Genomic DNA, 16,830 nt, shown 5'->3' on the forward strand with positions numbered 1-16,830 from the left:
TGAGAGCTTGCTGAGCCCAACACCACCTGTCGGTAGGGTGATGGGAAATACGAGTTTACATTCTTCAGTTCCCTGGTGGCTGACCTTATTATGCCTGAGCAACATGTTTTACCACACTTGCTAATCTGTGGATTTCTAAAAGTAGGTAATTAGTCCAGACAGCTCGAGCTCAAAATGAAAGGAGCTTAAGGCTTTCAGGAATTACGGAAGGTGTCTGGACGGGTCTGCAATTCAGACCTGACCCATTCCTGCCAGTGCCCGGGGGAGGGCCCAGCTCCTCAGCCTGACCCGTCTATTGGCACATTCACCCGTGAATACCCAAACTACGGGCTGCTACGCTGGGGGAACACAAGAAATTGGTGGCTGAAGCTTGAGTCCCCTGTCCAGTCGCTTCGTCGTGAGCATATGGATAAGTTCAAGTGTAGGGGAACTTTACAAGGATGCTCAGAGAGGCTCGGTGGAGCTGATGGGGCTGCCCGGGGCTGCCCAGAGCCACCCAGCCGGGTCCCCGGAGCCGGCCACTGTCCAGAGCCTCCACGGGGGACCTTTGCTCTTTGCAGCTCGCCTCTCCAGCAGTGAGCATGAAGGGGCCGAGCTCTTTTCTCCAGTCAAGTTCCTGTCTTCTGCCTCCCCTCCCCACCCGTCTTCTGTCTGGTTTGAGTTTATTGTCAACACACGCCCCGCCGAATTACTTGTCTGCAGACATTCTTGCTGGCCTTCGTGTATCCACGAGGGAGCTGCTAATGATTACCCTTCCTGCCCGTACTTAGCTCATCCTCGGAAGGGAACTGCTCATTACCGTCGTCTGACTGCAGCCTGCACCGTCTGGAAACAGGCAGGCAGGCAGCTCCGCGGCCGTGGAGCCGGAGCAGACCTCCCCCAGCAGCAGCGCTCAGCCCCGGGGACTGTGCCCCCGTGTCCCCGTGCCCCTGTGCCAGGCTCCTCGGAGCTTGCAGGACGGTGAGCAGGTGGGACCGAGCAGGGGACACGTTTGTTCCTAGCTGACGTCCTACGACCCCCACCAGGGCCAGTGACCTAAGTTTTAGACTCACATACAAAATGAAAATGCGGGGACCCTTTGTTCAGAAAGAAGGGAGAAAGTGCTTTTTCTTTTCTCCCGCAGTTTCGCTTTCAACTTGTCATGATGTTTTTAAGTTTGTTATTTAATGTCATTCTGAGTAAAGAAAAATTCCAATTTAAGATGATTAGCATGCCTTTGAATGCTCATCTTTAGATTGTGCAATGCCCGTGTTGAATGAAAATAGAAGGGCCTTTAACTGCTGTGCAGAATCATCAAAAGCGCACACATCGTACGTGGTAGCTCGTTCGTGGATATATATTTTGTTCTTACCAGAAGAGTGCAAACCCCACACAAAAGTCACTCAGCTGGTTTTATTTCACTTCTTGATACCTGCGGTTCGTTTGTTGTTGTTGTTGTTGTTGGTTTGTTTGTTTTACCAACACTCCCTACCTTTTGCTTTCCCATGAGTCAAGGACTGAAGGAAAAGGGACTTTTTCTTTCCTCCTATGTCCTCACTTTCAACATGAATGGTTGGCTAATGCAGGCAAGTAATATAAATAAGAAAGGAAAAAATAGGGCTCCTCCCTTGTGCATATTTCTTAACAGGCCACCGCTTTCTTTCTGCATTGGAGGCGAGGTCTGGCTGGCACAGGAAGATGCCTGTGGGGGCCGTCAGGGCCGCTGACCGCTCACCTGTGAAGGGAGCAGCTTCGGGGGCTCGCCCGGGCTCTGCGGCTCCCACGAGGGCGGGTCTGCTGCAACCCTGGGCTCGGGGCGCACCATGCACGCTCTTTGCAAAAGGGGCTGCAGATCGCTCGTGTCTCTCCTGCTCGTGAGCACGAAACAGAAGTTTAAAGATAAAGGTGAGAATTTCAAGACAAGGGGACAGCAGAAAAACAGCACACTAGGCCCGAGGGGGCCCTGAGCGCCGAGCCACGCTTGGTTCAGGCCCACGAAGCTGTTCCCAGCCCCTGGCCCCCTCCGGAGTTGTCCAGACCCAGGCCTCTCTCTGCTACCAAGGGCTAGAGGAGGAAGGTTGGAAATGGCTGGAACTAGGAAGCGAAGTGCCGGACAGTAACCAACTGAGGGGGGAAGGAAGAAGTGCATTTAGGTTCAGAAGTCTCAACCCTGCCTGTGCATTAGAACAATCTGGGAAACTTTGAACATATCCAGTGTCTATCTAGGCTTCGGGCCTGGAAGTTCTGATTTACTTGACCTGGGTGGGGTCCAGGCATGGCTATAGTTTTAAAAAGCGGTCCAGGTTACACTAACTCAGAGGCAGACTCTGTGGAGTCTCACCCTTAAGCTCTGCACCCATCCTGCCAAAATGGGGTAAACTGAGGCTGCCTCGAAAAACAGCCTTGAGTGTCTGTTTTCTTTCTTTTGTTTCTTTTCTTTTCTTTTCTTTCTTTCTTTCTTTCTTTTTTTTTTTTTTTGGCTTTTTTGTTTGTTTTTGGAGTCATTGCATTAAATTACATTAACTGCAATTGACACAAAATATTTTTTTCTCTCCTTTTAGCTAAAATCTAAAGTCTTTTCAACATGTTTAAATTTAGAGCAATGAACACAAACACCTTTTCTGGACCACTTTTTAGAGGTCTGACTCTTCATTTCAGCTTATCCCAATGCTAGATGACTTTCCTCCTCCTCGTCAGGGGTGGCTATGGCTGGTGGCTGACCTGCAGTGACCGCGTGATTCCAGTGAGGTCTGGCTTGGGGTTTAGGTTTTAGATATATTCCTGAACGATGTGGATGAATTCACTTAGAAACTTAAATAAATTTGAGAATTTACTATTTAAACAATCTCACACTGAATCTCTTTGTAATGAGAATAATCATCTCCTACTTGGACTTTTGGTCAATATTTAAGGGTTTAGCTAATATTATAATTTAGATTAATTAATATTGACAAATTAAACACATTCTTCTTTTGCCAAATGATTTTTACATCTCATTCTAGTACAGACATTATGAGACATATAGACTGGATACTAGAAACTATTTAGTCCAGAGACGACTTAATCTCATCAACCAGTCATTACTTGGGGTAACACCGATGACTGGGGGGGTCCCATCCAGAGATTCAGATTCCATACGTCCAGTCTGGGGCCTGCGTAGTCATTGTATGAAAGCTCCTCACCTGATTTTGATGATCAGCTAGGTTTTGGAATCATGGATCTAAGTCCAAATCCTTATATTTTAAGTATACATTATCTCTAGCACTAAATTACTAGAAACAAAGTACTAAAGACATGTTCTTAATAGAAATTCTGGGAAATATAGAGAAAAAAAAAGAGAAAGAGAAAATGTATCCTTCAACCCATCCACTAGAGAGAACTACTGTTTGTCCTCTAGCCTTTTAAAAAAGAACAAAATAAAACATGTATATGAGAGATATTTAAAATACTGTGATAACATGGGCATTGACCAAGGTTAGTTGGTTATCACACTATTGGGTGTGTACTGGATGAAAATCAACCCTGAGTGTAAGTGCATGATTTATTTTTTAAACAAAAATTATACAACATGGTACACACAATATGCACCATGGTAACCTGATTTTTTTTCCTTAAATATATTTTTAATTTAAAAGTTGGAGTTCCACAGAGTTCAGTCCTCAGTCTCCCTCTCTTTGGAAACTCTGTACTCTCCCCCTAGACCATTCCATCTACTTTCGTGGCTTCAGTCGGCACCTATACACCCACTGCCAGGTTTGACCTTCCACGCAGGCTTCTTCTCCAAGGCACCGGCCCTCTCTATACCGCTGATTGTCAGACATCTGCGTATGGATGTCCCTCTAGGCATTTTGACCTCAAGATGTTCAAAATTGAAATCATTTACTTGAGTTACTTGTAATTTACTCATAATTTACTTGCAAATTTTATCTACAAAATTGCGTTCACTGCAGTATATCCCAAATTGAACATGTTCTTCCTCTGAGCCTTCAAGATTTTTTCACTTGGGGTGCTCTGCCCCAGGAGTAGAGGCTGTTCCTTATATCAGCTATTCCTATATTCTTTAGACGTCTCTTTACATCTTACTATCCAATAACTTTTTACTCCAAATCCCCTCTTAGAGCACATAAGAGGGGGTTACATACTATATAATATTATGTAATTATACAGTAATTCTACAATTATATAATAATTCTTTATATTAAACTTTCCCTGCTCAAATGACTATGTGGTTCTGCCTTCTGATTTGATTCTGGCTGATACGATTACCTTATCAACCCAGCTGCTTTGGTGGGTGATTAGAGCATAATTCCATGAGGAAATTCTGAGAAACAGTGTCAAGTATCCCAGTGTCAAGATTATGCATCAGCTCCCATCCATCACCAGCTTGGAGAGGCTGCTAGGGAGTGTTGATTCCCAGCACTACCAGCTTGTCCTGCACACAGAAGAGTGGCTTTCCACAGTTCCACAAAAGGACCTCAGGCACTGAGTCACAAATCCTGCTAAGTGGAAGTCACGTAGAGCACACAGAAGCAGTAGGGGCAAAGGCTTGCAGGTGGGCCTCTGACAGGGTCTATGACAGCCAAGCCACTCTAAGCGCTGAGATCTACTCACTTCTCAGGTTACATTCACTCTGCCCTGCCCCTGTTTCTTTAGGGTCATGGCTGGTCCCAATTTCTTTACAAAACAGCCAACAAAGAAGACAGCAGGAGGCTAAGAGGGACAAGCTGTCTCCATTGCTACAGTTGAGATGGAGGCTTCTAATGATAAGCATTACCTGCCTCCTCTACCGCTCACTCTAGATTTCACTCTCTCAGTATTTCTGCTGGTTTAGGGTGCTTACCTGGTGGGAGTGGGGTGCTCCAGACCCTCTCCCCTGATGGAGTCTGAGCCCCTGATCAGGTTATAGTTGCTCTAATTCCCTGGTGTTCCAGACGTGATTCTTCCCTTTCTCATTGTGTAAAAGAAATCCTATTTCCTCAAAATAATTATGGTTGATAGTCACTCCTTTCTTTACCAGTTGACCTACTGGTGTAAAAAGTCCACAGTTACCATATGGTAGCTACAGCTATAAATTTAGTGGGACTCTTCCATGGGCTGCCTGGTGGAGCCAATCTCCCCTGGGAATCAGGACTCTAATCCAGCAGAGCCTAAAGTTACAGGGACTGGAAGTACCAATTCCCAAAGTGTATTACTGGGAGGATTGGTGAGAAGAGCCACTCCTATTTCCACCTGTTGATTCCTGGCCTTACATATTCTACCTATCGAGAACCTGGCGCCATATAATGCAATGCCTCACATACTTCAGCACATTCCAGAATCATCTAGAGAGCTTGTTAACGTTCGGATTCCTGGGTCCCACCTTGGAGAATCTGATACAGAAGGTTTGAGACAGAGCCCAGGATCCTGTATTTTCAACAAGCTCCCAGGTGTTATCGATGCTGTAGGTTCAGGACCCACAATTTGAGGCTCACTGAAGTGTATTCCATATCTTGAAGGAAAAGCCTCTCCACTCTGCACAATGTCACCTCTAAGCTGGGGACCTGTCCATGCCCTTTAAAAGGCTGTTCCATTGTTCCATCAGGCCCAGTGATGTGGTATAATGATTCCATGGGCATGTGCCCACCTAACTCCCCTTTTGCTGTCAAGTGGGTCCTTTGGTCTACAGCAATGTTAGGCAGGGTCCCCAGGCAACGAATCAGACACCCAGTGAATCCTTGGAGGGTAGTCCTGGCCAGGCACTGTGGGCAAGGTGACCTTCTGAGGTCCAGAGTAAAAGCCCTCAGACACAAAGATAAGGCTACAGGTAGCTGGAAGTTCTCTGTAGCATTACCTCAGATGACGTCTGAGGAATCGGCAGGGCACTGACAGCTCACGCTCCACATATTCAGAATCAGATTCTCTCACCATGTCCACTGCAGCCACTCAGTTCAGACCACCCTCACCTCTCACTTGGATTGTGTAATAGCCTCTGACTGCTCCCTTTGTTTCCAGTCTTCTCCCCCTCCCTGTCCCCCAATAATCTCGTCTCAGCATCACAGTGGGAGTGACTCAGTATTAAAACATAAATCAGAACATGTCACTCCTCTGTTTGAAATCCTCCAGTGGCTGCTTCAGGCAGAGAAAAATCCACGGGCTTACAGTGACCTTCAAGGTTTGTGTGTCTTTGTGTGTCAGTAAATATTTGAAAGCTGCTGCTGTTGGAAAACTTTGCAAAGAAAAAGATGTTGGAGGGTTCCTGGGAACGTGTGCTGTGCTCTCCTGATTAAACATGCCTCTGGGAAATCTGGCTACTCCATAGTCAGGGATAATTGATATGTCCCACTTCACTGGCTAAGGGTGCAACTTAAGATCATATTTCTTCTGTGTTCGAATTATGACTCCCAGGCCTCATCCCACAAATTGGAAGAAGTGCATTTTTCTCTCCCTCCTAAGATAAGTCTAAACTCCACAAGGAAGTTTGCCTACTACAAAAGCATTTGTGTTGCTCATACTTGCCTCACCAATAAGAAACCTTGTCTGGCAGGTCCACCAAAGGTTCTTGTCTTTAGTTAGTGCCTAGATGCCTCCCTCAGGCTTTGAAGAGGGGCTACACCCGCCACGGATGACCCTCGCAAAGGAGAGCTGGGCTCCCAACACTATACCTCTTTTACAATATATGCACAATTCAAGCAAGTGCAAAAAAATGCAGGAGCTTTCCCAAAGGTGTACTTATCATTCCAGGCAGCTGAGAGCAGAAGATATTTCATCATGAGCACAGGACTAGCTGTTGTGTGATAATGTGGGTTCCTACTAGTAATAAGCTGGGGTCACCAGCCATGAGTGTCCTGACTCTTACAATAATTTCCTCTCAGGGACCAATAAGCTCGTTTTCTGACAACTGGCCCCAGTTGGGCAACCTCAGCCCATCAGACGTGTTGTAATAACTTCGAACCACGCATCAAAGGAGCCAAGAGCTTGCTCTCTCCTTTCCCAGAAGGTCTTGCTACCAGGGGAGGAGGGACAGTTTGATCCACCTGTAAGGAAAGAGCATCTACCTCTGATCTAAACAAAATATCCAGTAATTGATCACATGGATGTTCTGGTGGCCTCACCAGGACCATAGAGAATATCCAAATTGTCTTAGTATCTCTGCACCCTTGAAAAGAGGAACTGTGATTTTCAAAATAAGGATGATCTCCAAGAATAAATTAGCGCCTCTTCAGCTCTGGATTCATCATCCTAAGCCTATGATAGAAGAGCAGACACACGAAGTTTAGCAGCAACTGGAATATAAAGTCCCCGTGTCTTGTGTTCCAACGGCTTCTTAAATAACCAGGTATTTTCATTTAATTACTTTTTTTTCCCTTTAGTCTCCATCAATTCTAAAAAAGCATCAATTACATCCCAAACACTATTTTCTATCCATTACTTGGTACAGTTGCCAAATGGAAGACATTTTTCCCCAAAAGCGATTTCACTCCATCGTCAGGCTGGAAACAGGAAAGGGGGACATTCCAGTGAGGCAATCCTCAGATCCCTCGGGAGCCTCTTACCGTGTGCCTCACCAGATTTTGGAGGGATCTGATGAGATCTTCGCAATGCTGAAATGCTTCTTCAAATACAAATAGAAATTGTTCCACCCCAGTAGGCTGCTTTCATGATTTTTACAACACCAGCACTTCTAGTCACTAACTCCATGGCTAACCTCAGCCCTGGAACAAAGAGGGACCACATCCTCTTTTAGGAATCAAAAGAACAAAATTCTTTTTAGAGATCCAGTAAAGATAAATGACTGTCATCCACATAAAAAACAATTTTTAAGTGACTTTTCAACTGCCTCTCTTGTCTAACTCTTCTCCCTCCTCGACGGGCGTATGGAGAGAAGGAACAGGAGCAGGTCAGAGGGAACGCACGGCTGCTCGGTTGGTCCCACCCGGCTGTTTGCCCACGTTCAAGCTGCAGAACAGAGGGGAAGCCTCCCCTCCAAGACGGCTGCTTCTGTTTGCTTCCTCTTTCTTCACACCCTCTGTCGGTGCCCCCACTCTTCTGAAATGAAGTCGGGTGCAGTCCCCATGCTGGTGGGGTGGACAGTTTCACAGTCGTGCATTCAGAGTGCTCTCTTCTCCTTAGAGAATGGAGAAAGTCAACTCCATCTATGGCCCAGACCTCAACACGTCAGATCCAGAATGATGCTGGGTAGATGGACTTCAGTGACGGATGGCTGCCTTTGCAGTGGTAATACATCCTGGCAGGTTTACATCCCAAGAAAGAGGGCTTCAGGTAGGACTTTACATTAATAGAACCCTATGTCGTAGTCACAAAGTCATTTATTGAAATGAGGGTGGAGACTTGGGTTCAAGTCTCAGCTATCCCCTCTCCTGGCCGTGGACTTCTTACCCCTCAGAGTCTGAAAAATATAACTATTTCACAGGGCTCTTTTTGAGAATTAAGTGAGATAATATATGTCCAAGTGCTCTGTAAACTCCAAAGCTCTATGGAATCTTTAAATTCTTGAAAACTTTTTTTATGAAATAGACTACATCAAGAGCCTTATAAAGTGTGAATCTCAACGCAGGCTTATGAGGAAAAGACTATAATTTTCCTATCTTGCAGATTAATAAACCAAGTCTTAGCACGAATAACTGAGGCTGTGTTCCATCCCCAGAGATTTGATTTAATTGATCTGATATGCAACCTAGGCATTGGAACTTAAATCTCCCAGGTGATTCTAAATGAGAAACCAGAGTTGAGAATCATTGGGTTAGAAAGCCTAACTCCCCGCTCCCCGAAGTGTGGGCTAGTCCCACACGCATCACCCGAAAATGCAGAATCAGGCTCATCCCAGACCTACTGATCCGGGACCTGCATCTTAATATAATCCCCAGGTGATTCATGTGCACATAAATTTGAGAAATGTGGAACTTAGTCACAGCTAAACTGCAGAACCTGGATTGAATGCAGAGCTAGCTGATTGTGGAGCCGTGTTCCTAACTATATGGCCTCCCCCCTGCATCTGTTAATGTGTTCAAAAGTACTTTTTAATAACTATAACCTTCTCATCTGATCCTCACAGCAATCCAGTTAGGCAAATAAAGATATTAACCTCCATTTAATACATAAGAAAAAATAAAGACTATGTTTCCCTGCCTAAGTAACAGGGAGAGTAAGACACCAGGTTTTGAACCCAGATTTTCTCAAAAAATCATATGTGATTCTATGATGTATTTCCTTAAGAATGTTTTTGTAACTTTGAAAGATCTTTTTCCCCTTAACCTTGGCTGACACATAATATCCTTTTCCCCGTTTTTCTAGAGTTTTACAACATTATTCCATTCCATGCTGAGTTGCACAAGGAGTTGTGTTGGGACAAATTCAACTATAAAACATTCTTTGCCACAAATCACAGCTGCTCACAAGGACTTCCACTGCCAACACCCCAAGGACTTCCCTAAAACAACATTCCATCCACAGGACACTGCCAGGAGGGTGCCAATCAAGGGTGCAAAGAAGCACTCAGAGATCTCGGAGACAGGACAGAAAAGCAATCTGCAAGCAGGTGTTCCCAAACATACCCTGTAAGTCTGTGTCAAGGCGTATCCATCAACCCAGGGGAAAACAAATGGGATAAAAGGTCATTTGTTAGAACCCAATCATAAATCCCACAGGACAATGCCACATTGTCAGGCTGCCCCTCATAACATTTTCCTGCTGATAACACTGGTATGTGTGTGGCTTGGAGAAGTCCCAGTAGCAATAGAGAAGACAAGGCTAGTATGTCAGAATTCTCGGCGAGTTCAGTCTTGCAGATCCCATCATAACTCAGTGGGTCATAAAGGTCTACACCTCTCTCTACCCCCACCGCTCCTTCCAGTCGGGATTTTATCATCTTGAGCATAAGCTTAGTAGCATCTTTTGTGTTCTGACTTGAGGGGGCCAAGGGCTACACCTTACTCCTCTTTTGCATTTTCTCATGCCCTTAACTCATAGCAGAGTAATGACATAACTAAAACCAGGATCCCTGTTAGACCATGAATATCCATGGAAATGATCACAGGAAAAATTAGAGTTGGAAAAGACCTCAGAAATTATCCAGTTTGAATATCTTTAAGCAAACAGACCTGTGGCTGGTAGCCTCCGGCATGGCCTGCAGTGGTCCTCATCTCCTAGTGCCCATGCCTTTGCAGAGCCCTTCCACCTTAAATAAGGCTGGTCTGGGTAATCACTAGGCTACTGCAGAAATAATGATGTGTGACCTCTAAGGTTTGGACACAAAGGTATCACAGCTTCGTCTTGTTGTCCTGGATCACTGCCTTGGAGGAAACCAGCCACCGTGTCATAAGGACACTCAAGCAGCCTTATGTAGAGGGATCGAGGCCTCTCATCGAGGCAGCACCAACCAACCTACTAGACGTGTGACTGAGCCACCTTGGAAGCAGACCTTCCTGCCCCTGTCAAACCTTCAGATGGGTGCACTTTGAGCTTTCATGAGAGACCTGATCCAGACCACCCAGCTAAGGCATGCCTGAATTCTTGACCTACAGAAGCTATGATATCATACGTGATTATTGCAGTTTGAAGGCACTAAGTCTTGGGGTAATTTGTTACACAACTATTAATAACGAATGTAACACCCCAAAGAATTACATGGTACATTCAAAGTGACAGCACTAAAGGATTAGCTTTCTGAATAAACTTTATATTCATTGTTGTGCCCTACAAGGCTTTGCATTGATGCAGGTGGTCCTGACTCATTTGTCTAACCTCGGGCTCCGCATGCCCTGGCCACACTGACCCTCTCTTTATTTTCCAACTCCTTATTTCCCTACTTAAGTCCCTCCCAAGGACTTTTACTCACTGTACGCTCTGTCCCCAAGGCTCCACATAGGGGGATCTTTCGTGTTGCACAGCACTCAGCTCAAAGGTCACCTCTGAGAGGGTTTCTGTGGCCACCAGTTCTAGGACAACTCCTCTGTTTATGCCCCCCTCCCACCCCTTGCTGCCCTGTCTCCTCCCCATGACATCACCTAGTTGATTTTCTGCATAGCACCTGTCTCTCTGAAATTATCTTTATATTTCCCTGTTTACTTGATTATCATGTCTCCCTCCCTAAAAGAGCACATTTCATCAAAGCACCTTGTTGTCTTATTGTCTTCTATATCTACTGGAGATAAAAACACTATGGTAAGATGTTCAATGATATTTGTAGAGAAATAAATGTGAAGAATGGGAAGAAGGAAGGAAGAAAGGAGTAGAGGAAGGAAGTGAGAGAGGAAAGGATGGAGGGAGAAAGGGAAGGCTTAAAAGGAAGGACCCAGGTCTTTGAAATCTTTTGCTTAAAAGGTTACTACTCCTAATTAGCGTATCTGTATTAAATGAGCACCTACCCTGTACAGACAAGTCTCGTACAAGCTACTGGGAATGAAAAGTAATCTTATGCCTTGTCCCTCAAGGGCAACTTGACCTCAAATTAATTTATCATAATCTTTTCTGACTACTTAGAAGTCAAGTGTCAAGAAAGAAAAGTCTGGAGAGGGAAGAGCTTGAGAGCAGGAGCTGTGGGAGGAGGGGTAGGATCTCTGAGGCACAAACTGTGGAAGACCAGGGGAGAAAGGTACTGAGAGGTGAGTCTGAAAAGAGCTCTGGCCAACTTTGCAAATGGTTTTCCAATTTTGTGCAGAGCCAGTCAAAAGCACAGAGTTAAACCCAGTATTGATAGCCCACGAACATGCCAGGACTCCAAAGACATTTTTGAAAAATGAGATTTTTTTTTTTTTCTGTTTTCTGGACAGAAGCAGACAGTGCCACATACTATGAGACATCGCAAGAAAACTCTTTTGCTTATAGCTTTATGAAGCACAGCCTCCAAGAGCCTTTGATTGCCCCCACCACCACCTTTATCCCCAGATGGAAACAGAAAAATGCATCCATAAAATACAGCAAGGAAAAGAGGTCTTTCTAAGTGGGGCACAAAGCTCTTTTGAATGGAACAGAACAATTTATATTGTTTGAATCATAAAAGGCCTAGAGAAAAATTTCGGTGGAATCTCTGACCTGCAGCACTGCAGGGATCTGGGTCAGCATTATTCCTTACTCTGTTTCTATAATACCTTCCATTTGCACCGGGAGGAAAAGAGATTTTGGCTGGAGTGGACTTTTCTTTCCCATTGCAGACAGGCTGGGCTCATGAATCTCGCTCAGAGAATCAAATCTAAGAAATGTATCTTTAGGGTCTAAACTCCAAAAGGGAGAGGCCGTAGTAAAAGGAGATCCAAAGAATGAAGTCATGAAATGAATCTAAAGAAAGGAAACTCTGGGCCGAAGATGAAAGGACTTCTTAACTGTGAAAATCTATTAGAATATGTAATACTCTCTCAAGAATAGCAGCCCCATTCCTCACATTATTTAACACAAGGGAGAACAAAGAGCTGGAGCACATACATTGATCCCACTTCAGCCCCTGAGAGGACAGGAAAAATGACCTAATGGTGATTTCCTATCTCAAATTTACATGATCATTTGAATCTGAAAACATTAGAAAATAATGAACCTGACTCTGGCCATAGAAACAGGCAAGGGGGTGTCACCCACGGTGTCTCTCTGCAGCTTTCTGTGGAGGGCAGAGAACTTCTGTGCAGTTCCACCGCATTCTCCACCCCGTGCCCCATGCAGGAGGCCGCTGGACTGTGGCTCAAACCCAGACACAGCCAGGTGGCCCAGAAGGGGGTCCCAGTGTCCCAGATTCAGCACCAGAGCCAGCCTAGAGCTTCCTCTGACCAAGATTAGACCAGTATTGTCTAAGACACAAGTCTTCCCAGAGGTGAGAAGGGAAAATACAAGAGAGGGTCTGGGGAAAATTTCTTCAAGTTTGTAGCTCAAAAGGCCTAGATCAAGTCCTGCGAGGTAGGACGGGCACCGTTACTGTCCCTGCGACAGACAATAACTGAAATGCACACCGGGATTAACAAGGCCATTACATTATTCCAGTGTCACAGAATCTCAGACCTGGAAGGAACCTCAGCATTGATCTAATGACTCTTCCTCCAGTTTTATTTGATTGATTTATTTTTACCTAATCTATTTTCTTATCTATTGTACCTAGATTACTTTTAAAAACTTGGATATTAGACAAAGCTAGTAATCGTTTCAAGTTAAACTTCCTCCAGTTTTAAAGGGAGCTGTGTGCCCAGAAAAGGGAAACGAAATCCTGTGACATTTTGGTGACAGCATGAAAGGGGAGAGTGTCGGAAGAACAGTCCTCACCTGAGGTCCAAACAGGTTTAGTGAAAGAGCTGGCCTTGTGAGGGATCGGAAGGAGGGAGACCGAGAAAGAACTGGGAATACTGGTGAAAAACTGAACACCGTCAGACTGTACTTTGTGAACTTGCCTAATTCGTATGCGGGCTGCATTTCACTTTTTCTTTCGTGAGAGTAAAATGGACGCATTTTTAAGGGTTAGTGGCATGTTGGACGGGAGAGGAGCGGGGATATCAGGAACCATGCATTTTCCATCTTTATACCTGCAGTGCCGGGTATAGGGGCGGATCTGTCCAGTTAATTTGTAAAGAATGAAACTGAGAGAGAGGGTGCACCCCCTCGTTTGGGGACAGAAACTCTGATCGCCTGGGTGGTGGAGGTGAAGACCTAAATCAAACCTGGGGACAGACAGAAGCCGTCTTCCTTCCACACTGGATTTCCTGAGGGGTCAGGATACTGTTTCAGTCACAAAGAGGAGAGTGACTTGCCTTAAGAGTTCAAAGCCAAGTAGGATAAGAACTGGGGTTTTGCTGTTGTCAAGTTCTGTGCTTAGGTCAAATAAATAAATAAATAAATACGATTTATTAATCCCTCTTGGAGGCCAACTCCTGGTGTGTTTCACTACTCAGCCAAATAAGACCTCAGTAGACCCCATCAGCCACCAAGAGTTTTCTCCTGTTTTCACCAAGTAGCAGGAACACGCAAATGACGTGGCCTCTGCAGCACCAGCCTGAGAAGCTCCTCCCAGGCGTCTGCGCTCGTGCTCAGCAGCTCCCACCAGAGCTACATGCAAGGAACAAAAAGAATCCCTGGCTTGTGCAGGAAGATCTGTACTCTGTTGATGCTCCATTTAGACTTTGGCTTTTGCAAGGCGGGGAGGGGAGTGGATGAGGGTTCTTCCCCTCCCTTTGCCTTGGGGGATTAAGACGCTCTATTGTCCCTGGCCTGATGGTCCCAGTATTTGCATATATCAAGTCCCTCCGGGCTCAGAATAGAAGTGCGGGCTGCACCTGCTGCCCTGGGTTCCAGGGCTGACCCCAGTCAGACCTTCCAGGTAATTCCATTTGTGTCATCACAGATTTAGGAATCCAGGCTTGGGAGTGGAATAATGACTCGAGAAGAGATGAGAGACATGGGTAAACACACGTCCCGGAGATGGCTGAAAGTGGCCAGAGATCTGGGAAAAGAAAGGGCTTTGAATCCTTCACGTTCTTTTAAACAAGCCTTTATTTGGAGAGCCTTCCAACCTCCTAAGCCTCATTGAACTTGAAAAGCTACAAGCTTCCTTTCTCTCCAGAGACCCTCTGGCCTCTTCGCTTACCTCTTTCATGGAAGCCATTGTTAGGGGCTGCATTAGGGGGAACCAAAGATCCTTCAGAGGAGGCGGTGGTATCATATCACAAATGTAAAAATGATAGAACAAAGAGGCTGAACAAAGAGGGAGGGCAGAGGGAGCCCAGGACCGCGTCAGGAAGGATTCAGGTTTGGACCTTTACTTCTTGCATTAATTACATTTTTCAGTTTACAGATTGTTTACCCTTACGGAACGTGTTTTACAACTAATATTTCCATTGGACAGGTGGCGAAAAACTAAGACTTGTCATTGAGATGTGAAGGGACACAGAGGATCAGTGACGTGGCATGTACTGAACCCCAGAATTCAGACTCTGTGTCCCAGGATTTCCCACCATGTTGCACCATGTGTGCACAGACACCACAGGAAGGAAATTTAGGACAAGTTTTCTTGAGGCTTTCCACTTAAGTAGGACTTACCTAAAGGGTTCAATATATCTATGATGTTTAATCTTGGTCTGAAAATGTTTTACACGCAAATTAAAGGAAAAGAATTTATTGAGTACCTGGGGTAGGCAAAGCCTGGGGCTCAGAGCTTGGCAACAGTGCTCCTGATAAACACACTCTAAGAAGCATTAGCAAATGAATGGTTTTATTGACGTGTACCCGGTGAACTGGAATAGGGCTGGCCTAAGCCCCACAGAAAGCTTCACCAGCTGCTCTGCTGTCTATCTTAAATGCAGCCTTTCCCCTCCATAAGCCCCAGCGCTCCACAGTTTGTAACATTTGCTCTCCAAATTCAGGAAGGGTCATGACACCAACCCCTGGTGGTTGTTGGCTAATTTACCTCATTTTAATGTCACTGGCTTTAGCCCAGTGTTGTCATTCAAGTAATTTGCAATTTTAATTTTTTTTTCTAAATCGAAGGGGTCCTATTCATAAAGTCTTTGCCCGGTCCTACTTCCTGAAGTATTTCTCCTGTGTTTTCTTTGAGGAGTTTAAGGTTTCAGGTCTTATATTTAAATCTTCAATCCATTTTGGTGTATGGCAAGAGGTATGGTTCTAGTCTCATTCTTCTACATACAGATGTCCAATTTTTCCAGTGCTATTTATTAAAGAGGCAGTCTTTTCCCCACTGTATGTTCTTGTTGGCTTTGTTAAAGATTAATTGGCTGTAAGTATCTAGGATGATTTCTGAGTTCTCTATTCCATTGCATTTTTATGCCAGTACTATGTTGTGTTGGTTACTGTAGCTTTGTAGTATAATTTGAAGTCAGGTAGTGGTATGCCTCTGGCTTTATTTATTTATTTCTCAGGATTGCTTTGGTTATTTGGGGTCTCTTGTTGCTCTGTAAGAATGTCAGGACTTTTTTTTTTTTTCTATTTCTTTGAAGAATCACTTGTATTTTGATGGGTACTGCATTGAATCTGTAGATCACTTGGGTAGTAAGGACATTTTCATAATGTTAATTCTTCCAATCCAAGAGCATGGAATGTCTTTCTATCTTTTTGTGTCCTCTTTAATTTCTTTCAACAGTGATTTGAAGTTCTCATTGTAGTGATCTTTTATCTCTGTTAAATTTATTCCTAGGCATTTTATTTTTTTGGCGACTATTATAAATGGGCTTGCTTTCTTGATTTCTTTTTGTGCTAGTTTTTTGTTGGAGTATAAAAACGCTACTGACTTTTGCATTTTGATTTTGTGTCCTGCAACTTTACTGAAATTGTTTATCAGCTCTGAGAGTCTTTTTGTAGTCTTTAGGTTTTTCTGTATTTGGGACCATGTCATCTGCAAACAGAGACAGCTTGACTTCATCTTGTCCAACCTGGATGCCCTTTATTTCTTTCTCTTGCTCGATTGCTCTGGCTAGTACTTCAATACTATGTTAAATAGGAGAGGTGAGAGTGGGCATCCTTGTCTTGTTCTCATTCTTAAAGAAAAGCTTTTCCCCATTCAGAATATTGGCAGTGGGTTTGTCATACATGGCTTTTACTGTGTTGAGATACTTTCCTTCTTTACCTAGCTTTCTAAGAGTCTTTATCATGAAGGGAATTGAACTTTGTCAAATGCTTTTTCTGCATCTATTAAAATAGTCATATGGGTTTTGTCCTTGATTTTGTCGATGTGGTGTATCACATTTATTGATTTGCATATGTTGAACCAACTTTGCATTCCTGGGATGAATCCCACTTGATCCTGGTGTATAATTTTTTTGATGTGTTGTGTATTGGGATTGCTAATATTTTGTTCACAATTTTTGTGTCTATGTTCATCAGAGATATTTGCCTGTAGTTTTTGTTTTTGTTGTTGTTGTGTCTCTGTCT

Source organism: Cynocephalus volans, chromosome 10, assembly GCF_027409185.1.
Source record: "Cynocephalus volans isolate mCynVol1 chromosome 10, mCynVol1.pri, whole genome shotgun sequence".
NCBI classification, from domain to species: Eukaryota; Metazoa; Chordata; class Mammalia; order Dermoptera; family Cynocephalidae; genus Cynocephalus; species Cynocephalus volans.